This window comes from Anoplopoma fimbria, chromosome 8, assembly GCF_027596085.1.
Source record: "Anoplopoma fimbria isolate UVic2021 breed Golden Eagle Sablefish chromosome 8, Afim_UVic_2022, whole genome shotgun sequence".
Taxonomy (NCBI): Eukaryota; Metazoa; Chordata; class Actinopteri; order Perciformes; family Anoplopomatidae; genus Anoplopoma; species Anoplopoma fimbria.
In genome coordinates, this window is record NC_072456.1 from 19,608,093 (window position 1) to 19,635,674 (window position 27,582).

Sequence of the window (27,582 nt, forward strand, 5' to 3'; positions counted from 1 at the left end):
GGGAATACATTTCAGTCCGTGCTCAGATGCTGGGAAAAACGTATTATATAATCAATACACTCTATAACGCCGTTAATATTTGATGCCACAAAAGTGCTTCCTGTCTCCTTGGGCTCTCGGCCAATGGTGTCTCGGTACCGCAGTCAAATAGGACGAGCTGTATCTGCCAACAGCAAGAAAGGGGAGTAAACATTTGTTTTCCTCTAACTGTCGAAAAAATACCAACAGCAGAAGAAGCTTTCTTTTAGATTTCCTGTATATGAATCCATTTTCTTTTATACTACACACAAAGATGATCTCTGTCTCTCCTCTACTGTCTTATGTCACTTATGGCACAAGCTAAAAATGGAAACTACCAAGGAGTTTGTGTTTTTCCTTTCCTGTCCTGTTCACCTCCGTCACTCCTCCTGCTGCGTTTACACTGCATTTGATATTTGCTGTCCTGACGTAGGCCTCCCTTCCCCTTCTCATACAGAGCTTGGACTATCAATTTAGCCTGCCTTGGCCGGGATAGATGGAGAGGCTGTAGAGACTGCGGAGTAGACAGTATGCTGCAGGATCTCTCCACTGATAGACACACTGGCTGGCAGCTACAAAATGGAGCCAGCATGCAACCATCTGACTTGGTAGACTTCGCCTCACCATCTTGCTTCAGATATTATTAGTGATTTCCTTATGCCTCATGCGGCTTAATCTTTATTATTATTTTTTCCCACATGATTTGGCTTGTTAAAATGAGAAAAAATAGGATGACAGAAAATGATCTGACAGAAAACAGCACTGTATTCAAATGTATTGTCCAATAAGACACGTGAATAGCCCCACCTCGTACTGCTAAACTCAGACTGAAGTTCCTTTGTTTTCCCCAAAAGTGATACTGAATTGGAATTCCTATCAAACGGACTGAGACACAAAGGGATTAATACGACTTTACTATCTCAGCTTCTTGGCCAGTCGAGCTCCATGTAATGCTCTCTGCGCTATCGATTTTTGTTTTTCTCTCTTCCCTCCCTTTCTTCCAGGCTGTCTCTCTCTCTCTCTCTCTCTCTCTCTCTCTATATCGCTCCACCTCCAACAGCATCTTCCGAGCTCTGAAATGTCCTGCAGGTCAGACGGATGCTGGGCCAGATCAATCAGGGAAAGTAATCTGGGACGCCTCATGCACGCAAGCAGAGACACATTACAGATACTCAACAACACACACACACACACACACACACACACACACACACACACACTCCCTCCTCTGTTGCACTCTGGCCTGCCTGCCTCCAGTCTCATCGATCTGCATCTACTTTACCAAATGGATTCTTCTCTTCTTCTATCCTCCTGCACCTCTTTCCTCTCTGTGTGACTCGGAATAATAAATGTTCCAGACCACGGCAGACGTGTATGTAAGCAATTTTTCATTTAACTTTGGCTTGACTCCCCCTCTCTCTTCTTTCTCTCTTGTGATGTTTCAGTCTTCCGGTGAGATCGATGCAGCTTTCCCACACACTCCCTCACTGTCCCTGGGTAATCGGCACAAACTTGCGTAAGTTCAGAGGTCGGGAGATGACAGGATACGGCCAACTGCCGAGGGGCTTGTCAGACAGGATCTATATAATAACCTCATGATTTATGTTTCACAATCATAAGGTGATACTTTGGGCAAAGATTCTTAATGCCAAACATTAAATATCTGATGTATTGCTCAGTTGGTTGCCCTTCATTCTGAAGGCTTAAGAGTCTGGCACAAAAGGTTTTGCAACATTTAGCATTTAAATGTTCATAACCGAAGTGATGTAACTATTCCGCTCTACCCACATTTACTTCCCGTAATTATCTTTAATTAAAACACGTTTCTCAAAAACTGATTAATGCTGCATTGTGGGCAGTCAAAAGACGGACAATGACCTGCAGTGCTCCATACAGACACAGTCACATTCTCCCTCACACACACACACACACACACACACACACACACACACACACACACACACACACACACACACACACACACACACACACACACACACACACACACACACACACACACCATGGTCTCCTTTGCTCAGCCAAACTGTAGGCGGAACTAGAGCCATTTGTCCACTGGCTGAATCCCAACTCTGCACCAACGCATGCAGAAAATTGGTGAGCATCTTGACTCTGGAGATGACACTTCAATTTGTGCAGCTCCAGTGACCGGTGCTCTGCAGCTCCTCCCTTGTGGGGGTGTGAGATCAGCTGGACACCTGCCTAGCTGTTTGGCTGAAGCCTGGAGCACGGGGACCAGGCTTTGGAATTGAAGGCCTGGCCTTGCCTGTCAACCCAAGTCCCGGTCCCTGAGTCCCAGGCCTAACCCGGCCTCTCAGGTCCTCATCACAGTTCCCCTAGTTTCACTCGGGTGCCAGTAGCAGGTCCCTTGTTTGATGCCCCATGACCCCTATTTCTCTACCCAATCCTCAGCTGCAAGTGAACACAGCAACATCATTCCAACGGAAACCTTCCCTTGAACAGCATCAAATCCCCATCAATGGCTTGGCAGCCTTTGTGCCAGATCGAGCTGCTGCAGCCAGCATCTCTGCTCCCGGCTCAGTCAAATCAGCAAGATGTCTCCGCTGCGCATCGCTGTCTGTCCCGCTGTAATCCCCGGGTGTGACGGATGAGAGTGATCACCGTCGAAGCCCTTAGCTGGGACATTTTGGTGGATTAAAGAGGCTATATCATGGTCTCATCCCCCTACATTGGATTTTATCCTAATTAAACTACATTAATGTGGTTAAAGGTTTAGTGGAGATGATATCTTTCTAACATGCAGGGCCTATTCAGTAAGTATTAATCTTATTTCTGTGGATGGAAGGCATGCGAAGACACATGGTGAATAAGAGAAAAGGGGTAAAAACGAAGTGGAAGAGACGGGAAGAACTCTGCCAAGAGACCCTTTTCGTGCCGAGGTCATGATTACATCACGGTGTTAGCTGGAGGCGAAGCAAAGGAAAGACTGGGGGCAAACACAAATCAGCACATAGTAGCAGGCTAAGGTTACACATTGAAAATGTCATCTTGCTATGTTACACATTTATAGAGGACTGTGATAGACTGTGATTTGAGGCTCTAGCCAGCTACAATATCGAGAGTTTTAGAGGTGGAGAGAAAATGTTCCTGATAGGTTCAACCATTAGAGAGAGATTAGACATTAGACAATGTTTTAATCTCGACAAAACTATTGGAGAGGTGGAGATATCGTTTAATAGTTTAGCCTTCTGCTAACTGTAGCCGCAGCCAGGAGCCTTTAGCTGTGATTAGCAGAGGCTAAACTACTAGCAACATTTTCTCTCCATCTATGAAAGGTGTGACTAGAAGGTAGCCCAAAAAATGCAGAACTCTTGTGAGATGATTGAGGTTAGACATTGACATAATATTGTAAGACTGACTTTTTGGGTTGTTTTTTGCAGTTTAGGAAGCTGTTGCTAATTCTGGAATGGCGAAGTTTTCTGCAGGAGGTCAGGTTATTGATGCAGTGTGTAAGGGTCGGCCAATATGGTCCTGTTGGTTAATGTTAACTTTCTAAAGTAACACTCGTGTGTACATGTTCAGAGAAACTCTTATTTCCTTCAGCCATTGTTAAACTAGAATTAATTCCAGGCTGTTCAATGCCTCTGCCAAACAGTGTAGTTTATATCCATGTCCGTTAAAAATGAAGGAATTTGCTCAAGGCGTTCCTGAGATATCACGTGAATAGTTCTGACATGAGGTCACAGTGACCTTGAACTCTGACCTCCAAAATCTAAACAGTTCATCCCTGAGTTCAGGTGGACGTTCGCGGCAAATTTTAAGAAATTCCCACAAATTCACAAGTTACACTTTTGCCCTCAAAAATATGTCATTATGTTTACTCACTGTATTTCTTTTTCATAACACAAAGATCATGTTTGCCATGATTGTGTGTATATCCAACCTAGTTACTTTAACTCTCAAAAAATACAAGTGACACTACAACCGAGTCTACAGCACTGCATTGACAAAAAGTTCCAGATTGCATTTCAGGGAATAGCTTGTGTTTCCATACAGTGATCATTTACATGTTGAGCTAAAGTTGCTTTTAGTTGGGGCTGGGACAGAGGAGTGAGGACGCAGGAACAGACAGTGAGGCACCGGGACCGAGCAGTCTGATCCATCTGAGTCAGCACCACGTGTCATGAGCGAGGACACCACCTCCACAAGTAGCTGGCAGGTGAATGCGTCCGCGCACCTGTGCAGGCAACCAGCCATTTTAGTGAAGCGCTCTCCTATCTTTAGCAAAATACACTAAAATACACCAGCACGTACGTAAACAAACGTATGCAAACAAGAACAAATGCACACAGATTCAGACTCAACTACCCAACCATACATCGTTACTGTGCCCACCTGCATGGATCAGGTCAGAAATAAGCAATTCAGCAGTGTCTTGCTGTTGTAACCAGCTATAAAGTACATACATCGCTTACTCCAGCCTACAGATGCTTATTTAGGGTATAAAAAAGAGCCTTGAAGAAAAAGATAACTGGCTAAAGAAACTTTCCCAAATGACGCCCCGAAGAATATTCTCCCCAAGCACCCGAATAAGAACCTTGTAAACTTCTTTGACTGAACTCAATTCTTCTCTATAACTCACAGTAGGAGTTCTAATTAAAACTGGTTTGAGGCTGGAAGTGGTAATATTGGCTTTGTTGAACAGGTATTTAAAAAGCTATAAGCAGCCTGGAGGTATACGATAAGACCAAAACCTACAGCGCAGCACTAACACAGAGAACAAGAGAGAGCGAGAGAGAGAGAGAGAGGAACACTGGCCCGGCTGCTAAGCAGAGCTCTTCCTAATCTAATCACTGTTTTCCCCCATCAGCTGCATCTCAGACACGGCCTGCTTCTGGGTGTGTGTGTGTGTGTGTGTGTGTGTGTGTGTGTGTGTGTGTGTGTGTGTGTGTGTGTGTGTGTGTGTGTGTGTGTGTGTGTGTGTGTGTGTGTGTGTGTGTGTGTGTGTGTGTGTGTGTGTGTGCCTTGCAGCAAAGGCATAGAGTTAAATCACAGAGACACAAACCGACCGTTGTTACTCGAGAATTCATCCCACAGCATTGGGTACTGTGTGAGGGTGTGGCTGTGTGTATGTCAGTGTGTGTGTCAGAGAGTGTGTGGGTGTGTGTGTGTGTGTGTGTGTGTGTGTGTGTGTGTGTGTGTGTATATATATATGTGTGTATGCCTCGCTAATCTGGTTATTGATTCAGCTCTGAACCGGAGCTCATATAATCAAATAGCTGCAAGGGAAAAGGACAGCCGTCCGTCATCTGTCTTAATGAGTACACAGTTTGATGGAGGCAATGAATAACTCGGAACTACATGTAGATGTTGAGGAGGGTAACTACATCGCTGATAGACACACAGGCTAAAATATTCATATCCATCCTCTGGCAAATCTCTTGGCAGCCTTCTTCCTGTGCTGAGTGACATTATGAAATATCAAATTATTTTGTTCGTAGTTTCACTTCTTGGTCTTTGGTGTAGTTATAAGCTTGGTGCCATTTGAATCATTCAACTACATCAATCAACCTGTTTGAAAGATTTATTTGTCCTTTTTTTAAATATGCTGTCACTGTAATAGCTAAACTATTTCAGTCACTTTCCGAATGCTGTAAAGTTGCTTTGGACTAGTCATTACACAATCAATTTGGGAATTTGACTTGAGAAATTATAATGAGCCCATCTTTTGTGAAAATCTAATCTCAGCATAACTTGATGTGAGAGTGGTGCAATTTACAGATGGCTTCTACTGCAGCAGCAGGAGGAGAGGAGAGAGACACAAAGGCCCTAAATGTATACCGGCACAGCTGACAGACGAGGCCTGCCGGCACACCAGCTCAACCATTAAGTGTGGCGTGCATTCAAACGAGCAGATTAATCCCCCCTACTGTCGTACAGTGCGGAGTAATTGAAAATGCCCACAGGAGACTCTCTCCTTGCACATATACGGTAGCATGTGGCTGCGAAACATATAGAAGGCGGTGGCTGATTGCCATAGAAAATTCTGCAACTGCGTTTCAGTCCGACGGCGTGTGCAACCAGGAGATAGCGCACGTCTATATCTCATTTTATGGCTGCCTTTCTCCTCTCTTTCTGACTTTTTCTCTCTCTACCTCCTGATATCAACTTGACAGGTGCTGTTCATGCCTGCTGCTGACTTTTATCAGTCTTGATAAGCATCGTATATCACATTCCCTCCATTTCCACCCTAGTTATACTGTGTAGGAAGGGCAGCATTCCTGTCAATTTGAAGGGAATATGCATTGACTGCGAGAATCCATATTCCTGTTGGGAAAAAATACTCTGAATTTATCAGAATTACTATCTCAAATTATGGCCCGATAAGTGCCAGTGGCTGTAGCTGGTTGGCTACCTCTGGTCTCATGTGCGCTACGTCAAAAAGGCAAACCAATCCTATGACTGACGAGAGAAAATAGTCCAGTTGTATCGACCTCGCCTGTGTTTTCCCTTCATTAATTCACAAGGAGATAGCTTTTCATTTTTAGATGAAGGCTGTCAGATGCAATATTATGATCTTTACGTACAGTGGCCCTGATCTTTATGAGTCATTGACCACAACTGACTTACAGATGGACCTTCTACCTCCCATCTCCTCCCACTGTGGGATTTCCAAGTGTCTTGTTATACTGAATAGAGCCGAGATCAGCCTTTTTGTCCCCCGTGTTCGTGCTGCTATACTGGCGTGATAAGGCAGGCTAGAGGCTGTCATGGAGGATGCTGTTTGTAGGCCCTAATGTGTCTATTACCATCCACAATGGTGCCATTTTGTAGCATGTTCAGTTGCATGTTGAATCTATAATTCATCTGGCTACAGAAATACATAAATGTTTAATATGTCAGAGGCGGTGAGCACTGTCGAAAGCGTGACCTTGAAACGTCCTTTAAACATCACACAGCAACAGCGCTGGGCCCAGTTAAGCTGCCAAAGCCAAACAACAGGCACCGTGCTCGTACACACACACACACACACACACACACTCACACACACACACACACACACACACAGCGCCTGTCTGCCTGCTGATGCTTTCCGCTGCTTTCTGTTCTCTTTTTTTTTTTTTTTCCTGGGATGCAAAATGCAGATGAGACGAGTCAGCCGCCTGTGCACCATCGCGGGAGAAACTGCCACTCAAATCCAAACATCTGTATGAATACCAAAACACACACGGTACAGTGGAGGATGAGAGAAAGAGAGGGAGGAAGGAAGGGAGGGAGAGAGAGAGAGAGAGAGAGGATCGAGAAAGAATGAGCGGTAAAGTAGCTAAGAAAGCCAGTGTTCCTCTCTCCTTCTGTGTCTTTGACTGAACAAAGAGCTATATACACATGAATACCCTTTTTCCTCCCACTGTATTTTCCATCGGGATATTTATTCTGAAAAGCAGCGATGCACAACACGGGCTCGGTCCTGTGTTTGCTAGTGGGCTGAGGCGCTAACACTCCCCAGCTGATTATGTGTCTGTCTGTAGCAGTTTGAGCTGCTGCCAAAGGAATTAGGTCTAGTATTTGTGAATGCTGCTCCCCTCACAGCAGAATGCCTTGCCATGCCTCTCAGATTTCTAGCTTTTTTTTCAAAAAGAGAGAGGGGGGAAAAAAAAGACACATTTTAAATAAATGAAGGAAATCGCTGTGGAAGCCTATTAAATTTTCAACGGGACCGTTTTGTGAGTCTTCATGTGTGTTTAGGCTTCACACAAAAAGGAATATTTAAAAAACCAAAGCGTGCTAATTGGGACAGAGATTGTTACAGCAGCTTCTTATTCAAACAGGCTTTTGGCTCATTAGCTGCTTCCATCTAGCTTTTGTTTAAAGGAAAGTGGAAAAGACATTTAAAGACAATAAGATATTTTTGCGATATTCATACAGACTCTGTACCGCAAAAATACTGAGACTGCATAACGCACTCGCACAAAATAAGCCAAAGCAATGTCAGCTACGTTTCTTAGTAGAGTCTTTTTAAACACAAATCAAATCTTTACTTTCTAATAGCAGCTATGTTTTTAATCACCAGTCGACCACATATAACTAATTAAAAATCGAGTTAATCATTGCAGTGTCATGCGGTATATACATTTTTTTTGAATGAGTATTACTTATTTAATTTTGCAGGTGTTTAATTATAGCATTCATTTACAAACTAGTTTTGTATGTATTGTATTACATTTTTTGTGTTTACTTAACAAGTTGAGTAATTTACTGTCTCAAGTATGAGTTTCCAAGAAAAAACAAAGCATAGCCTCTGTACAGTCTTGCAGCAGTTCCACTTGGAGAGATCCTAACAAACAAAAGTCCTCTAACTAAATGTTTTCAACGTTTATCTCTTGCTAACTTATCACAATAAACCCTGTCTGGAATACCCCACTCTAAAACTCATCACAACCTGGGGTCAAAGTTAAAGGGGACATTTATTTCTAATTTTCAGGTTCGTAGCTGTATTTTGTGATTCTACCAGCACATGTTTATATGCTTTAATGTTCAAAAACCACATTATCTTTCTCATACTGTCTTTCTTAGTATACCTGGATTCCCCCTCTGTCCAAAACGCTCCGTTTTTGTGCCTGTCTCTTATCCCCCCTTCAGAAAACGCCCAGTCTGCTCTGATTGGTTTGCAAGAAAGAGATTGTCTCAGTTTCGACCAATCCCTTTTTTACAGGGCCATTTACCTGAAGCTAGAGGGGACAGGTACAGTATGATACACACCTGACACACTCACATAGACACACAGCCACACACACATGCATATTAATTAACAGCTACATACATATACACAAGCACACAATGTGTCCATTTTACCATTCTGTAGTTCATTTATGTGGATGTTTTAAACTGCAGTGCAACATCTGAATGTTAAAAAAACAAATCAAACATTAATGGCAGCACAACCACAACTATACACACAAAACACGAAGCATTAGTATGCGAAAGTCCCTCACTTTAGCTACTGTTTACCTCTTTTCTCTCTACAGAGTCTATTTTATGAAAGTCACTTACACTACAGGCCGTGAAACAATGCACAGCCAGCCACAAACAGCAAGTTAACCCACAACATGCATTTTTCCCCTCCATCAAAATGGATGATTTATTTCTGCTGCTCAGTAAAACACACATCACAAACTATCAAATTAGCCATTAAACCATTTTGAAAACTCTCTCTACAGGCAAGTAAGCACACTGGGCCCGAGAGAACAGCATGAGGGAAGATTAAAAACAAAAAGCTTAGATTTTGTAATTCTGTGATGAAGACCTCAACAGAGCACTAGTCCGGGTGGTCTGCCTCCGTTTGTTAGCTGGTAGTTCATCAAGAGGTGTCAAAAGGTTTTGAGCAATTTATTTAACAGAAGCTAAATGTTGTAAGATTAACTTCAGTGAGAAACAAGAAGAAAAGAGCAACAATTTCAGAAACATCAAATATCTGTGCACTTAGGTTTAGCTCAAATTCCTCTGTCATGCTAACACTAAGAATTGCTATTTCCACTACAATCATTCACACAGTCTGTTCATCTACATACATGATGACACGCCCACCTACAGTAACATTCTAAAGCGGTAATGTTTGAGCGTAGAAAACACAGGATTGAAGATTACGGTCCAATTGTTCCCGTGTCTGAACAACTTCTCCCTCTCTCTCTCTCTCGCACTCTATTTGCTTGGTGTTCAATCAGGCTCTAGTTAATCATGTCACTGTGCATCTGGACACACGTCAGTCTACGCCCCTCTGATGAACACGCACACACACACACACACACACACACACACACACACACACACACACACACACACACACACACACACACACACACACACACACACACACACACACTCTCCTCACTAACATCCACACTCACACACAAACTCCCAGAACCGATAACACAGACATACAAAACACATCACGGGCTATCACGTTATTACACTGATGAAGTAGCATTTCTTCATGGTCCTGTTACTTTCAATTTCTATTTGTTAGCTCATCATCCATCATTTCTAACTGGAATCATCTTCATTGTCCCTAAAAACTATAATCAACCCCACAACTGCATATCCAAGCACCTATCCTTATCTTATGTTTCTCTGATCTCCAATTACATGTAAATCACTAAGCACACACTCGGCCGGTGCACTGTAGCTAATAAATTCCTCACACACCCCTCATTAGCATTGATGTGTAACCTTGGAGCTCATGGTGTTCTGCCTGAGGGTCTTAGAACCAGTGTGTGTGTGTGTGTGTGTGTGTGTGTGTGTGTGTGTGTGTGTGTGTGTGTGTGTGTGTGTGTGTGTGTGTGTGTGTGTGTGTGTGTGAAAATGATGGCCTATCCCCCACTGGTTCCCATCAGGAGGTTTTATGGTGCAATCTCATCCAGAATCTAATGCCTCCAATACTGATGGACCCTCGACTATGTTCACGCCTTATATCGCTGTTCCTTTTTCATTCTCCCTTTGTGTCTATTCCCTCCATTCCTCTCTCTCTACATAATAATACTAGCCCAATCTGTATACACGGTATGAACAGTAAACACTCTTTCTCTGCAATCACAGCCCATCTTCTCACATTGTCAGTCATGTGTGACTGCTAAGCCCCTCCATCTATGCACATACACAAGGCTGCTAGCCGCGAGTGTCCAGGGAGACGACGACGTAGCGGCTAGCGTCACTAGCCGAGTCATCAAACAGGGGAGTCGCTTTCGTTTCAATTAGCATTTTGATTGCATCTAATGGAAAGGAGCCAACGCGCAAACAATCAAACATTTACTTGCCGACAAATGAATAATGTCCACTGTTCTTCATGCAAACACACAAGTGAGTCAGTCCGCTATGGGGATGGGAAGATTTTTTTAAAAAGACGGATGCATCGAGTATGCTAAATTATTGTATTGGCTCTATAGCGGTGGTGCAGTATCGGCAATTAAATAAAACTCTGTCTTATATGACAGGAAAAAATCGACAAGAGGGGAAAGAAAAAATGGCCGCTAGTTTTGTGAGTCAACCTCTCTTGGATGTGATGGATGAATGGATAAATTAATGCAAAGTTAAAGTCTGGTGAAGCTGAGCAAAGCAGATTACTTCTCGGTTATTATGATTTCTCTCTCGTCGACACGCTCACACAGCCAAACCCAGGATTGAGAATACACAGTCATACTGGCACACGCTCGTAGAGGCGATGGGTTTAAAAACTTAGAGCACGCACAGCATTACAATCGTTTGCAATCCAGGCACACGCGTGTAACTCCAGCACGCCTACTCCATCTTTCTCCAGCTCTGGCACAACTTACGGACACCGCAAACTCACACCGTGCACACAAGCAGCATGACGGATAACATGTCTACTCATATCATTAACAAGGACTACTTTGCATACATGAATATAAACCCCCCTCACAAAAGTCCAGTTTTCCCCCCTACCATCTCACAGTACATTCGGCATCAATAATGTGCGTTCCATCTCGGCTGCAGTACTATACGCAGGTAAATATTTCAGAGTGGTGCAAAGGCAGGGGAAAAGGGGGGACACCTACAGCCCTTGCTTCAACATAAAATGGGTGCTGTTCCCCGAGTTAACCCTTCCCTCCCTCCCTCCCTCCCTCCGCTCCCCTCCCCATCCATGCTTACCTCCACTACTCCCTCCTCTCACACCTCTCCTAATAGCATGATATCGTGCTCCGTCCCTCCATCTGTCTGTCTCCCTCCGTTTCCCAATGCTGCCCACAAAACCTCGTCAGTGTGAACCCCCCCCCCCCCCCCAACCCCCCCCTCCCCCCCCCCCGCTGATCCCTCCTCCATGTATGAAGGAACTTAACATTCTGCACAACAGATAGTTTTTATAGTATCACTGCATCGCCTGTGCTGAACGAGTATGACACATAGTGACTGTGGGTGATAGTATTACTACGACCTGCTCTAGCCAATGCAGGCTGCCCAAACCCCCCCCCCCCCCCCCCCAAAAAACCCCCCAATGGTTAACAATGTACAGCGGAGCGTAGTGGCAGGCTGCCTGTAGCCTTCTATCCTTACCATCTTAAACCCATTCCACTCCATTTGGGAGACGCCGGCTGTTGTCTCTCTCTCTTTCTCTCTCTCTCTCTCTCTCTCTCTCTCTCTCTCTCTCTCTTTCCTCACACAACAGCTACAGCAACGCCTCAGCAAAGGAAAAAAAAAATCCCCTACACTCTCTCTCTCTCTCTCTCTCTGTTACTCTCTTCCTGTCTTGGTCTCCTCTGATATCTGTCTACTAGTCCTAGCGGCGAGCAGGGAGCAGCGTGCCAGAGGCGCAGGGAGCGAGCATTGCCTTCTTCCACTGATGCTCGGAGGAGAATGGTGCGCCTGGATGAGAGAGAGAGCGCGCCGGGCTGCAGCAAGGCTCCCCCCTCCCCTCCCCTCCCCCCCTCCCCTCCCTCCTTCCCACAGCCACCCGCCCAGTCGCCTGCTCCGCTGGAAGGTCAGAGCCCGCCCACTCCCCCTCCCCACCCCACCCCAACCCCACTCTCCCCCCCCCCCCCCCCCCCCACACCTCTCCTCCACAGCCTGTGATTGGCTTCTTGTCTTGCCCGTCAGCGCCCCTCGGTCTCACCACCACCCCCCTCCCCCCCCCTCCCCTCCCCGGTGTTAACACCTTCGCTCTCCGGCTGGCTCCGAGCCCTCGCCGGCACACGCCAGCCTCAGCCTGGGTTGTTTTTTTTTTTTTTTTTTTTTTTTGGCAGAGAAAAGGCTTTTTCTGGATCCCCAGCAAAGCAATCAATCGCTGCTGAGGTCTGTGCTTGAGTGAGCCGAGCCGAGCCGAGCCGAGCCGGGCAGAGCAGAGCAGCGGAGCTCTGGGAGAGCGACTGCAGCCTCAGGCGCTCCGGTAGGCCTAATAGGATGCCTGCGCAGCACTGTGTATATAAATGAGCTATTACTGGGTGCATGTTTAAAATCCCCCTGTACATTTACATGACTGTGTATACAGCCTCATCGCACTCTCGTTCTCCTCCTCCTTCCCTCTTCCCCACACACACACACACACACACACACACACACACACACACACACACACACACACACACACACACACACACACACACACACACATACTCACAGGGCTGATTACAATATTTGTCTTACACAATATTAATAATACAGATCTTTAAGGAATTGTTGATCTGATTATTCGGTTGTTGTTTTTTTCTTCTAAAAACTACAAATACAACAACAACAACAAAAAAAAAGCACAGAATTTGAGGAAAAACTAAAAATATTCTCCTATTGATAACTTCCAATTTTTTTTGGGGGGGGGGTGTTTAAATAAGATATGAGAATTGATCCACGCACACACACACACACACACACACACACACACACACACACACGCTTGTACAGTCGGCACACACCTGTCCGTACAGGTTTACACTATAAATGCAATCTGGTTTACTGTTGTTAAATGATCTGTATATCGACAGGCGGTGTATGGTGTAAAGCACACCTGCACGCTGCTGCCTGCCTGCCTGTCTGCGGCTCCTGTATGGTCACATCAATGCAGAACATAATGGAACAAACAGGTAGGATGGAGAAGACGTGGGCTGCTCTCCACTCTCTACTCACCATGACCATTCTGGTGTCAGGACGGTGGTGCTACGGACGGTAACGGTAGGTCTCTGCGGACAAAGTGCGAGAGAGCCGGTGAAGTCGGAGAGAGAGAGAGAGAGAGAGAGAGAGAGAGAGAGAGAGGAGTCGGATGGAGGAGCGTCAGCGTGGCCGGTGGAGGATGAATGAACCGACGTGCCGGTGTAGTGAGTCTAGCTGGAGCCACCACCCCCCCCCCAAAAAAAAAAAAAAAAAAAAACAAGCTAAACAGAGCGGACCCGTGGGCGTGGAGGAGCTGCAGCCCTGTCCCGTGCAGGAGAGAGAGAGAGGCGCCGGGGATGAGAGAGTCCACTCAAGGAGAAAGATGGAGAGAACAGCAGCCCCTCTACCTTTCCCTCAAAAAGTCCATCTATGGAATGTCCAGTCGCTCTCCCATTGGATGGGGAGGTGCCGAAGGGGGCGGTCCTCCCAAGCGTCACGCTGAAGCAGTTAAGCTGACTTGATGTTCGTGACTGCACCTAACTATCCCTCACCTGACTTATTCACCACTGTGCACGCTGTTTGCAGTAGCCTCCATCTCTGTCATCTTTATGTCATTATTAAGCTGGACACAGGAGACAGGCTGCATTGTGTCTGCATTGTTGCTGCAGGGTTTGTTTGTGATCCCTGTTGTTAGACATGGGTTCTGTGCTTCCCAGCCAGCATTACTGAAATCACTTCAAAAAAGAAAACGCCCCAAAAACAATTCTACTTAAAGCACTCAGAATTCTGCTATCCGTAGCATACGTCATATGCAGCAGCACCCAAAACAATGGGTGTATTGTTTTAAAGAGTAATAATACACAATTTATTAATAAGATACCATCCCAAATACATTGACAATTCTAATCATTACTACAGTTTTTATATAATATATGCATTTATAAAAAAGCTTCTATGCCGAGCAGCAAACCTGCTACAGGTTGATTTTGTCCTGCTGGCCCCTATCACAGACAGACAAGAAGAGGGAGCTCTTGCTTCCTTTAATTCCGTTACATGTTGGCCCACACCATACTTGATAAGCACAAATCAGCATATTCATGTGCACGCACACACGCATGTTCACACTGTGTCACAAATCCCAGTCAGGCTCCTTAAGCTGTATACAAACATGTGGCCACACTCAACTGAGACTTCATAAGAAATTGCTCTTTCACTGGTGATTTCTTCAAGTTGCCAGACAAAAGTTCAAAACATCGTCACTTGCCCAACACACGGTCATACTGTTTCCTTTTTGTTCAACATAGCAATAAGTGGCTGTCAGTGAGCCAGTGCTTATTCCAATGCTGGTTTGTTTCAATTAGCATTCAGCGGTGTGGTAAGAAGCCTGACAGGAGTTAATGTAAGTGGACAGCCATTAAGCCCAAAGAGATTTCTCTGCCCCAACCACCTCACGACCTGTCCCCACTCAGGATCACGATTTATTTAGATGGTCCATTGGCAACTGAGTGATTCTTACCTGTCACTTAAAGGTTTTGCACAATATCGTTACACCGATTAAGCATATGCTTACTACCACTTGTACTGTTGGATGTCATTGGAACTATCTACATTCTAAAAAAATGTCAACCTAAATACTTAAGAAATGATTTTCAGTGATTGACAGAAACCCATTTAAATTTGAACTATGTTAAGATAAGATATCATTTATTAGTCCCAAAGCACGGACATTTGCAATGTTATTGAATGCTAGTATATATATCTTGAAATTGCATTTGGACTTAAATTTAAAAGCAATTATAGCCTACTTTTAAAGTAATTGATCCTAAAAGCTTTCAGAAAATGAAGAGTAGCAAGACTGGCATAGTCCTGATAAATCCAGATTTTTACATTTACCAGTCTAAAGCTAAAATATAATTAAATTATTGCATGTCACAATCAAATCTAAGTTTCTATTGGCCCAAAGCGTACGTGGGTGGGAGTAAATAAAACAATTAGCTTGTTTTATGGCCCCCATCTGTAGCTTTTCACTTTTTAATGATGCAGCCCGATTTGTATTATTTATAGCTAATTATTTGAGTGCTGCAGACCCCTGGGGGTCCCTGGACCCCACTTTGAGAACCCCTGCACTAAAGACCCCGCTGTGCACACACAATCCACTGTAAAGCCACATTGTAGAGAGTGTATGAAAAACTAAGTACATTTACAGTAAGTGTATTCTTAGAAATATGAATTGTGAATATCAACCACACCCTCGAGTAGGTACACAAATTAGCTCCCAACTGAGCACACTGAAAGAATAATATTAGGAGAGGAAACACAGGAAGAAGACTGACTGTTAGGAATGATACAATTCTGGCACACAAAAAGGGTGAGGTGAACTAAAGCTCCCCCAGTCTCTCCTCTTCACCCTTGACCTCTCCACCTGTCTGGTTAGCTACGGCGAGCTAGCTAGCCTAGCTGAACCATGTGCCTGACATACTAATGACAATCCTCACTATGCCTTCAATTAAGCCTGAGCAGTACTGAGGTACACACACACACACACACACACACACACACACACACACACACACACACACACACACACACACACACACACACACACACACACACACACACACACGCAGAGGGGAAGATAGGCCGAACAAACTGGCTATTGTTTCAGATAGAATAGAATATGCTGGCTCTCGCAGTCTGGAGATTTGTACCGATCATACTGTATATGAGACAACAGAGGAAGAGTAATGTAGAATGAAACACAAAGAAAAAATGGATCAAAATAGAAGTGCACCTTTGTACGCTTTCCTTTGTTATGTGCCTCCGTGTCTTTTCCGCCAAAGAGCAGAAAGAAGTGCCATTTACAGCTGAATAGTGCAGGCAACAAACCCACAGTTTCCTGTCCGTCTTTTATCTGACCTTTCGGATTTAATGAAGGCTTGGGATTGGATCAAAAAAAAAAAAATCTTTCTTCAACTCACTGCCTCTAATGTTCTCGTCCAAACCATATTTTTTATTATTTAATTTTTTTTATTCCCTGCTGTAAAGAAGTGAAAGTCAGATCCTTGGCAATGACCGAATCACAAATCACATCTCTGTCTTTGTATGCAGGCAACTTTTAACTGTTGATGTTTAGAGGCAGTAAGACGTGGGGTGAAAATAGAGGGCGATCATTTTCCTTATTTCATAAAGCACAGTATTTTGAAGTTGTTTTCTCCCTCCGTAATATGATCCAAATAACCTTTTCTCGAAATGAGAATGCGTTTTTGAAAGTGAAAACAGTCTCTCACAGTTGACTTGCTCGGCTTGTCGTTTCACTAAATTGCTCTACGGCACCATGATTTTATAAAGCAATGAAAGTGACTGCCCCTACTCAGTAAATTAGCTATAAACACATTCTGCTCTTTGGATTGCGTTGTGTTGTGGAGTGTGTGCGTGTCTATGTGTAGTTCTATTACACAGACTAATACCAAAGATGGAGCCGTGTTGCTGCCATGTCCTAGTTAAGGCTACACACCGTGCATTATAATATTGTGTTTGGACAGATGGACGCAGTGGTTTAGATCGTCTATCGAGGGCATCCATGCTGAGATGCTTTACAGTCGGGATGTTAGAGATATTGCTGTGTAGCTTATTATCTTGTGGATTCGGCCGTTCCGTACTTAGAGTTTATGTCCGTCTGTGAATAAAATGCAGTACAGCACTGAATAAATGTAAAAATGTCAAAGAAGTAATTAAGGGTAATGACTAATGAAAAAAAAAAAAGACTATGCTTTCTTAATGACTTTGCACAAAAAAAGTGCAAAGCGTTGATTGGATGCATTATTTGGCCTTTTAGATGATGACTGATGCTAAGCAGGTTTTGAGGAAGCAAATTATATTTCTTTCCACTTGTAAAGTTTTGAAAGTTAAAAAGCTTTTGTGGCTTTAACCCAGGAGGGCCAGGCGTACTTGTCAGCAATGAGAAACCCCATCTCACTGATTGGCTCTGGCTCACATCCATAAACACACGCACACACACACACACACACACACAGTCCTGCACAACTGAATCCATACACACACAAACTCGCTCACCCACATGTATACGTGCCACAAACCACCGCGCTTCAAGGGGATGGACCCCACAAGTGTGTGCTTCAGCCGGTGCTTCCTGCCTGCTAATTCGGAAAGAGCAGAGAGCTGGCTAATTGTCATGAACTCCTCCTGCCATGCTTCTCCACCCTAAACCCCTCCTAGTCAGAGACCTTAATGGATTAATGCGGGCTGGCGTTTTCCCTCTAACTCTCCCTCACTTATTCTGGTTCTCTTGAAAGAACTCACGACGCTAGCGCTCTGAAAAAGTTTTTTTTTTTGTTGTTGAATCTTCAGGATTGATACTGGTAGCACTGCGCTGTACATACACACTATTCTCTGGCAGCAGACGACACGTAGTATTCTGATAAGAAGTGTGAAGGAGCAGCCAAACAATAGACAGTATAGCAGGTTTGAATATGCAGTGTGCAGACTGTGATAATTGTGGGTGCTTTCGGTTTGAGTCTTGTTAACTGTCAGAAGCAGCGTTTCAACACCTGCCTCGTGTTTCACTCCGCATAATAAGAGTTCTATTTAAAGTGGGAGAAGTGAAGATGCCAGCAGAGGTGTTAGCTCAAAGTGCTGGAAGAGAGAATACCTGGTTAATCAACAAGAGAAGGAAAACTTGTGTTTTGCAGCAAACCCGATCTTCGGTTCAGAGGAAATTAAGGCAACAGAGGACACACGACGGAAAACACACTCTGAACCTGAATTAACCCTGTTACACCGACAGAGAAAACACCGTAACTGACGATGAAAACATGTTTTAATAGAGCGACGGAGAGGAATGCAATGTTTGATTTCAATTTAAAATATCACAGCAGTCTATGCAGTAAAACAGCCTAATACATCTAATAGCCAAGAACACACTCCTCAGTATGCTGCAGCTTACTTAGGCTCTTTTTGATTCGCCCTTGAAGGATAGATTTAGTTGCTCTATTGAAGTTCTGGCACTAGCATCTTGCTGTGCTACTCAGACTGATGATCGCCTCTTTCCTGGCAGGTGTCCACCCTTTGCCGGTAACAATCAACAAATGAGAATCGCAGCCTTCAACTCGCCCGTTTCCCTGCCCAGCGACAAACCCGGCATCACTGAATCCCAGACACCAGACAGCTATTAACACGATGCGGCTGTATCCGGACAACAGTGGGCGCTTTGGATTCAGCTGACTTTTGTTGTTTGCTTTCAGTGTTAAGACCGAGGGGGCTTCGTTTCCATGAATCGATGGAGCGCACGGTGTGGATACTGATTTTTGGGGTAATTTCATGGTCAGAGGCGCACGGTGCACCTGCATCACTGTTACACGTTCAATCAAATCAACTCTTTTCTTTCTCCTCAAAAGCAGGGCGCTCTGTGTCATGTCGCTCTGACAATTTAGTAATAGAGGGGAGCAGTTGGGAGTATTTCTGCCACAAAAGGTCCTCCAAAGAGGAAAGTGATGTTCCTTTTAGCGTGAGGAGGAGCAGAATCACCACAACGTTGCCTTATGTGAACCACGGAGAGCAAATTATGTTAAATTATCCTGGGACAGTCAAGTTCACAGCCAGTCTCTGAAATGCTAAATGGGTGCAGATGAGAAGAAGAGGCTGCGTGCACTGAAAGAGAATCCCGATCCACCAAGTCAAATACTTGCCAACATAGAGCCCTCGAAGGCATTTAGAGAGCACACACCATCGCCTACACTGATAACATCATCCGACTTGCTGTTATTAACAAAGACATCAAACATTTCTCTAACATTTTTTACTTCAAATCATATCCTGACCTAACTGTGAGTAAGTCCTTTGGATTTTGTAGTGAAATCTGTCTGCATGTTTTTTTTAAAGCTATAGTAAAATATGCTAATTATCAAAAGCCCACAATCCTAAATTCTGATAATTTGCTCATTGAGACATCCTGCTAATAAACAAAATGCAATGGGTGAAAACATGTTGAGATCATGCTTTGAATTCAATGTTCCTGGTGTTGATTGAGTAAAAAGTTGACATTTTGCTTTTTTTGCTAATCTTTCTGGTTAAAAAACTAAATCCAACTCGACCCTGCCAGTCTAAGAATGTGCGAATTCACAGAGGCACTTATGGGGAAGTGGTTCCCTTATTTTAAATACATGTATTTTGGTAAAATGTAACTAATCTAGTTGACGCTTTCCTCCTACATCCTCTTCCCTCTGTGTCAGTGGGCATGATACACCGTCAGCTTAACCCCTGCCTGTGTCACTCTCTCTGGTAGAAAAACTCCTCAGATCAGGAATGAATTCTTCATGCTGATCCCGGAACAAGGCTGTGCTGCATTTGTCACAGCCACTTTCTTCCACTTTAACTCAAAGCTGTTTGGTATGGCTGGAGCTTTTGCCGACTGCAGAGATGTGACAGGGGGCTGTTTTGAAAGCTGAATGCTCTGTCTCTATCTGTGGAATAGGGAGCGAACGCTTGTTCAATCGCTGTGTAAAGTCTGCTCTTTTGTAGATTTAATTCAGAATAATGCTTAGATAAATGCCTTTTTTCCCCCCCACCACATTAAATCCACACATTAAAATAAAAAATATATCTTTTTTTTTTTTTTTTTTTTTTTTAAATGGTAGAGATCATGGTGGGTCTTTGAGGCTGCAGCCTAACACAAGTGAGGGAAGGTTTGTGGAGGTGCCCAGAGAGGCTTAGCTATGCATTGGCTGTTGAGTCTGGCATGTGTTCTGGCACTGCGAGTGTATTCTCAACAGGACTCTGGTGGATTAGTGTCCATTTGGACAACAGAGTGGTCCGCGGCTTGGGGTGACATTCAACTTCAGCTGGCCGGCAGCTAACACGCTGATCATGAAGTTTAGACTTAGTGTGTATTGTCCCTGATGTGTTGTCAATGTAAAGCCATGTAAATGTTATATCTTGAGTCTTACAAATGGATAGAATGACTGAGATAGCGAAACCTGTTTTGTTTTTGTTTTGCTCCTATGATGACTCTGTGTGTGTGTGTGTGTGTGTGTGTGTGTGTGTGTGTGTGTGTGTGTGTGTGTGTGTGTGTGTGTGTGTGTGTGTGTGTGTGTGTGTGTGAGAAATGAAGCCGTGGCCGTGCTGCAGTGTGGTGGGTCAGTGGATCGGGGGTATAGTGGTGGGCTTCAGGGCTGTGGGGACGGCAGCCCGCTTTGCGTTTGATCCCGGTCGGGGTACATCCATGCTCACAGGGCGACTGCTGTGGTCCATCTGGTGGAGGCTTTAATCACCACTCCCTCCCACTTACACACACACACACACACACACACACACACACACACACACACACACACACACACACACACACACACACACACACACACACACACACACACACACACACACACACACACACACACTACAGTAGCACAAAGCTCCCCACTTGAGATTCCTTAGACGGCTGCTCACTTTCAGACCTTTTTATATCTCTATTATTTATTTTAGTCATTCCTGCAGTCACGTATCTCGCTGCAGAATCGAGTCCCGCTTTTCTCCTTTTCTCCCGGAATCTCCGACTCAGACCTCAGGTGGAGAAATGAGAATCCCTGAAACACCACCTGCCATCTGTAATGCTGTTTAAAACCACATCAAAAATCTCACACTATCTGATCTCCAATAAATGGCTGCTCTACTGTACGGCTTTTGATAAGGCATAACCTTTTAGAGAGGAGACGTATGCAGAGACCCTCACAGGGATGGCCTTCGGTACTGTGGACCAAAACATGCCCATGCTGCAGAAATCCAGCTCACCAAAATGTCACTTCATGCTTAACCGCCCTTTCTCATGCTTGAAGAAAGGCAAGCGGGCAACGCAAAAGAAGAACAACTCCACCAGGCTTCGGTTTAAATGCCTACATGCTTAGAGACATGTCTGTTATTTTGTGTTGTTGACATTTTTAGCTGTTTGAAGAGAAAGAAACTCATTAGCAACAACTCTAGAAATAATTTTCTATTATACAAACAAAGACATTGTGTACAGAAGGTATAAATCATATTCTGAGTAAATGTTATTTCTCATGTTAATTGAAAAAATGAATAATATAAACACAGAGGTAAATGAGTATCTATTTACAGAATATATATGTTAGTCTGTAAATTCTCTCACTGAACAGTCACTAAAGCATGGCTCAAGGCAGACTATGGTGAACAGTTTAAACCTGACTGCTGCTGTTGGATTAAATGTATTATTAAAGGGAGTAAAAGCTCAGCAAATAATACTGATGCTGCGTTTTTTTAAGAGGAACCACTTATAGCTTCCCCTTGGACAAAATTAATGACAGTATTTTAATGAATTTCCAATATCTTATCTTGATTTAGCGTGCTCTTCATGAACAGCTAATCACTTGAATAATCAATTCTTAAAGCAACTATATTTTCTGTACATTCAGTATATACAGGCCCCCCCCCCCCGACTACTAGACTCCTCCCAATGGAGCCAGTGGCGAGCTACTGCAACTCCTCCTCGGCACTAAAGCGAGTAAGTAAGCCACACATCATTTATTCATGGTGACAGCAGATACTTTGCCTCATCCCCGGCAATTAGCAAATCGATATAAAACGCATTGGCTTTGAAACTATCAATTCTGAGAGGACAAAAAAAAAAAACTAGCGTTGTTCATCAACATGCCAGGATCCTAGAAGCAGACAATCACTCAAGTATCGGCAGCGTTTGTCAGCTCGGCATCAACAGGCGCTGAGCTGACAACAATAATGCATTTTCCTCACATCACTGCTCTTAGGATGAGTCCTCACCTACAAAATAGGTGTCTGTTCCACATAAGATCTCAAATAGGGGTCTCTCTAAAAGGGATCATCTATAAATGTCAGTTTTTGAAAAAAGACGATTTAATGTTCTCTTCGTCGGGAGATTTTGTTTGCATTCTGATTATGTGTCTATTGTGGAGGAGATGACTGAGCTGAAGCCATCTGAGTGAGATCACCACAGACGCAGACAGGTCAGTAAAGGTCTTGCACCGGCTAATACCTCTTTTGTCAATGTTTATAAGGCTGACATATCTGTATTACATTCTGAGATCACTGTCTGTTTAATAATTAACTCAGTAAATCTGCATGATCCAATATGCACCTCAGGCTGCGTTGTGTCGACCTAAAATGACATTAGATTTAGCCGAAGACCTCCCAATATCTATTCACTGTCAAACAGTAGCTGAGGCATTTTTCTGTTTTTCCATAATAATTGGTAATGTGTTTGCAAATAACAAAAATGCAAGGAACTCACCAGATTTGCAAACACATTACTGCTTTCTCTCCAGCCTTGTCTGTTTCATTATTCTCTCCCTATTTATCTTTTTTAAGCCGAATGAAATAACTGCAACTGGTTGTGAAAACATTGTCCACAAGAGGAAACAAATTTGTCTCTGAAATTAAATGCTTTCCCTCTGCCAGGCAAAAGTGCAGCCCTGGGATTGTTTTTTTTTTTTTTTTTTTTTTTTTTAAATTAAAGGGGAAAAATGAACAGCAAGAAGTGAGATTATTTTGTTTATTCAACCTATTGAACTGTACAAATGTAGCCACTGACGAGGTAAATCCACAATACTATGGATATATAATCCACAGCTATATAAACTCTGATAATTATCTGTGTGTGCATTGCATTGTGGTTGAGGTTCTCACGATTGCGCTTTCTATTTTTCTGGGTTTTTCTTTTACCTCAAGGCCCCTTTTTTTTAACAGATAAATATGATTGTGATTTATTACATATATATTTGGAGTCACTTAAATAAAAAAAAATGTTTTCCAACTGAACAGAAAATAATTGAAAACATCAGCCGGTTTTATTGCTATGTTTTCATGATCAGAAAACTTGAACATCTTAGATGACATGATGTTAATCCATATATTAAAGACAATCAGTGAGGGAATAAAAGCAGGTTAAAATCTTTTGCTTTGATTTTTGCCATTGTGCTCTATAAAAATCACCAAGACACAGACTCTACTCAGAAATCCTGGGCCCTGCCACGGCCATTATGTCTGTGGAATTACAGGTTATTACTTCCAGGTCAAAGTGCCTGAACACAGAAAACACAGAAAGGTGACCTTTGGTCGGGCGTGGGCGCTTCTGTTGCTGCAGCACGACTCTGTTGTTAGACTATTGTTTATGGATCATATCCACATCGCAAGCCCTTTTTTTTATGTTTTTATGTTCAGAGTCGACGCAAAAAAATAGCAAATGATCAAAAACATGATAAAGAGTGAAGAAATACAAACTAAAAGGCATCCTGTGGACGGGCTGAATTGTGTGGATTTTAAGGGTAGGGTTTGCAAAAAAAAGTCAGAGATGTTGACAGTGAGGAGAAAGAGAAAGAGTTCACTTAGCTTTATAGTGTGTGTGTGTGTGTGTGTGTGTGTGTGTGTGTGTGTGTGTGTGTGTGTGTGTGTGTGTGTGTGTGTGTGTGTGCATGAGCCTGCAGACACCTGCTCCATTCTGCAGTGATGGCTCCCAGCGGGACACAGGCTCAGCTGCTGATCTCTAGGCCCTCCCTGCAGTACTGGTGGCCAGCATACACCACCACACACACACACACACACACACACACACACACACACACACACACACACACACACACACACACACACACACACACACACACACACACACACACACACACACACACACAGCTCTTCCACAAATCACAAATCAGAACCCTGTAGGCCCGCCCGCAGTGTCTCTCAGCCTCTCTGTGTTCCACGTAACTGACGCACCACATGTGCTCATACCGAGTGCAAACATGACATGATGCACACACACACACACACACACACACACACACACACACACACACACACACACACACACACACACACACACACACACACACACACACACACACACACACACACACACACACACACAAAGCTCGACAGTCCTTGTTCATATGATGTTGCATGTCCATTCTATGACACGGTGCGGCCATAATCTGATATTTGCTACAGGGAAGATTTGACTGAATAGCATGTTTTCATTTCTATCACCCTAAGATACAAAGGTTAAATGACCACAGCAGTACATCAAACCTCCATATTCCGTGCTGCTGCTGTGAATGCAGTTAAAAAGGAAAAGGATAAAATTATATAAATTATATATTTGGCCATTTATTGTTTTTAATCCCTAATATTTCCAAGTTTTCAGCAGGTCACCTAATGATTAACGTTAAAACATAATCCAACAACCACATTTGTTTTTATCAGTCCTGCATTAATGAACAACCCTCGTACTTGTGGCACTGTTGTCATGTTATTGCCGTATTTTTCACATATCTCCATCTCTCTGTTCCTCACAATATGAGCATCTTTTTTTTTTTCCCCTCCCTCTGTGGCGTCGCTCAGTCTGCTGCACCTGTTTGTGCCTCACTGACGACAGGGTTGTGGAGCATAAATGAACTAATTTCCTGCATATAGAGAACACAGCAATCAAGGGAAGGGGAAGTGCGGCGAGCGGCAGATGGAAGGAGCTAATCATTGTTATGAAATAGAGATGACCTCTAACTATCTCCTGGCTGCTAATATACCGGAGCTGCACACGTTTGCCAGCTTCTGTGCCGTGCACCCCCCCACTCTCCTTCCTCCTCCTTTGCCTGTTTGTTGTTGTGGTGATGATGAACCTCTTCAGGCAGGTTTGAAATGCTACCCTCGTTTTCTTTTTTTTCTTTTTTTTAGACCTTGAAAAAGAAAAGATTGGAGTTGTCAAACAAAATCTGGTGTCACATGGAGAACGGCAGCTGCCTGCAGTTGGTAATCAGTGGAGCTTTCTACAAATTAACAGCATTCAGCTCTGAAGCACGGCGCACTGCAGGTTTTTAGATGTGGGCTTTTCAAAATTAGATCTCAGTGACTGAAATATGGACTAATTTGCAATTCAGCTTTTGCTTATATGTTCTTTTAGTTCTACCCGCTTTGTGTAACCACATCAGGACGGCCATGGTCATCCTGATGTGGTTAATGATACTGCGGATGCTCATTCTGATGAAAAGACTTATCTGTCTAAATTTCATTAATTGCATGTCAAGTCTCTCCTGGGTTCTGGTGGAGTTCATGATTTAATTCCTTGAATGCTCTTTTAAGCGAACTCTCCTACAGCCTGAAAGATGCACAACCGAGAACATGCTCGCACGCAAAACGCTCCTAACAGACTGAACACAGTGTTTGAGTGTTTTAACTTCGCTGCAGGCGTACAGAATGTTGGAGGACGAAACCATTTAGCTATTTATTCATTTATCAAGGCACTCGTTTAAAGCAGTGGTGCATTGAATGGAAATACACCGTAGTGTCTTAACTTTGAAAAAATAATATTGCAAAACACCATTTTTATATACGAAGCAATGTTGTACTGCCGGGATAGAATTGTACTTCCGTTTGACCGAGGTAAGAAATGCGGTGTTGCTTTTGAGGCTTCACACACCAAAAGCCACCAGAATCTTCCAGCACATTAATCTAATGTATGCAAATGATCTTGCTGTGCTTAATGAAGGCATCATTAATCACTATAACGATGGTCTTTTTTAACCAGGGTAATCATGCGCGCGTGCACACAGACACACACATTTTCAAACACATACACACGCATATGCGCTTGCACACACACTACCTCGCCCACACACACACACACACACACACACACGGAACATGCCTCATCACCTGCAACGCTTCGATGATAAATGCGCAAAATCCAGAAGAAAACCATTTTTCCAGAATTGTAACTACGTATGATGACGACCACATAGTCATTTCTGAACTATTTTGGCTCAGTTCATTTATGCTGTAAATCCAACGTTATTAACAACTGGTCATCATGTTTCACCGTGGTATCGACTGGTTAAGCATTCACCTCAAATTCCGTTTTTCCACCCAACACAATGGTGATAAGATGCATCAAAATATGTTAAAACGTCAATCATATTTATAATAATAAATTCAGCTAATTAGTTCCACTGGTTTCAACAAATAACTCATGGTCCAGCAGCTTTATGCAAACAGCAGATAACACTGTTGTGAGTCTGAACGGGCAGTCACTTTGTATGCTGCATAACCACAACAAAACGCTGGACAGACGTCTTTGAACTGGTGTAAGAACTCAAAGCGGAAAAAAAAAAAAAAAAAAAAGCCCAACTCCTAACGGAACGTATTTCACCGCTTATCCTCGCCGTGCATTTGCATACAGTTGACGGAAACCCCTGGGTACAGTCAGCAGCATGACAGTGGGTTATGAAGGCTTCCGGGAGGCTCTAGGGTGTGGATCTGAGCCAGTTTGAAGGGGAGCCGAACCAATGAAGAGCCCACAGCGGATTAGACACCCACAGCTTCATGTCGCTTTAATGCGGCGAGTCAGGGATTTTCTCACAACGCTTTTGCCTAAACGCTCAGGGTTTTTCTCGTGCCTCCTTTTTTCTCTCTCATTCCCTTACTCTTGCAGTAATCTTTTCTATGTAAATGGCAGAGTGATGTTGTCTCCCGTGCAACACACCCCGTCCATCTACAGCGTTCCTGCTTCCTTTTGCTAATGTGACTCGTCAGATGTTAACTGGAATTGAATCGGATTGATAGTTGTGATCCAATGTCGTCTCACGCCGCTGTACATCTCCTAAGGGTGTTGGGGGGAAAAAAATATCTTTCCTTTTCTCAGATGTCATATAAAGTTCAAAATGGTAGACTTGAAGGTTTACTGCTGGAGCCCATTTGTAAATTTACTGTGGAAGACAATTCACCGTGAAATACAAAAAAAATATGAAATGCAAATACTGCAAGAACGCCAAGAGAATTTACACAATACAACAAACGTAAACTATATTATCCACACAAACACAAACACAAACACACACTCACACCTCAAATTCCCCTGATAACAGTCTGACTGGCAGAGGCTAAAGACAGAGTAGGCGTCCGTAATTGAACAAACATAACAATGTAAATATTTACTAA

General features: G+C 43.6%; 1 protein-coding gene across 1 annotated transcript in view; it reads right to left on the bottom strand.

Moving 5' to 3' along the window:
• Positions 1-27,582, bottom strand: part of elavl4 (ELAV like neuron-specific RNA binding protein 4) — a 71,361-nt gene that overhangs the window by 42,569 nt on the left and 1,210 nt on the right. The gene's annotated exons all lie outside the window — the stretch shown is intronic.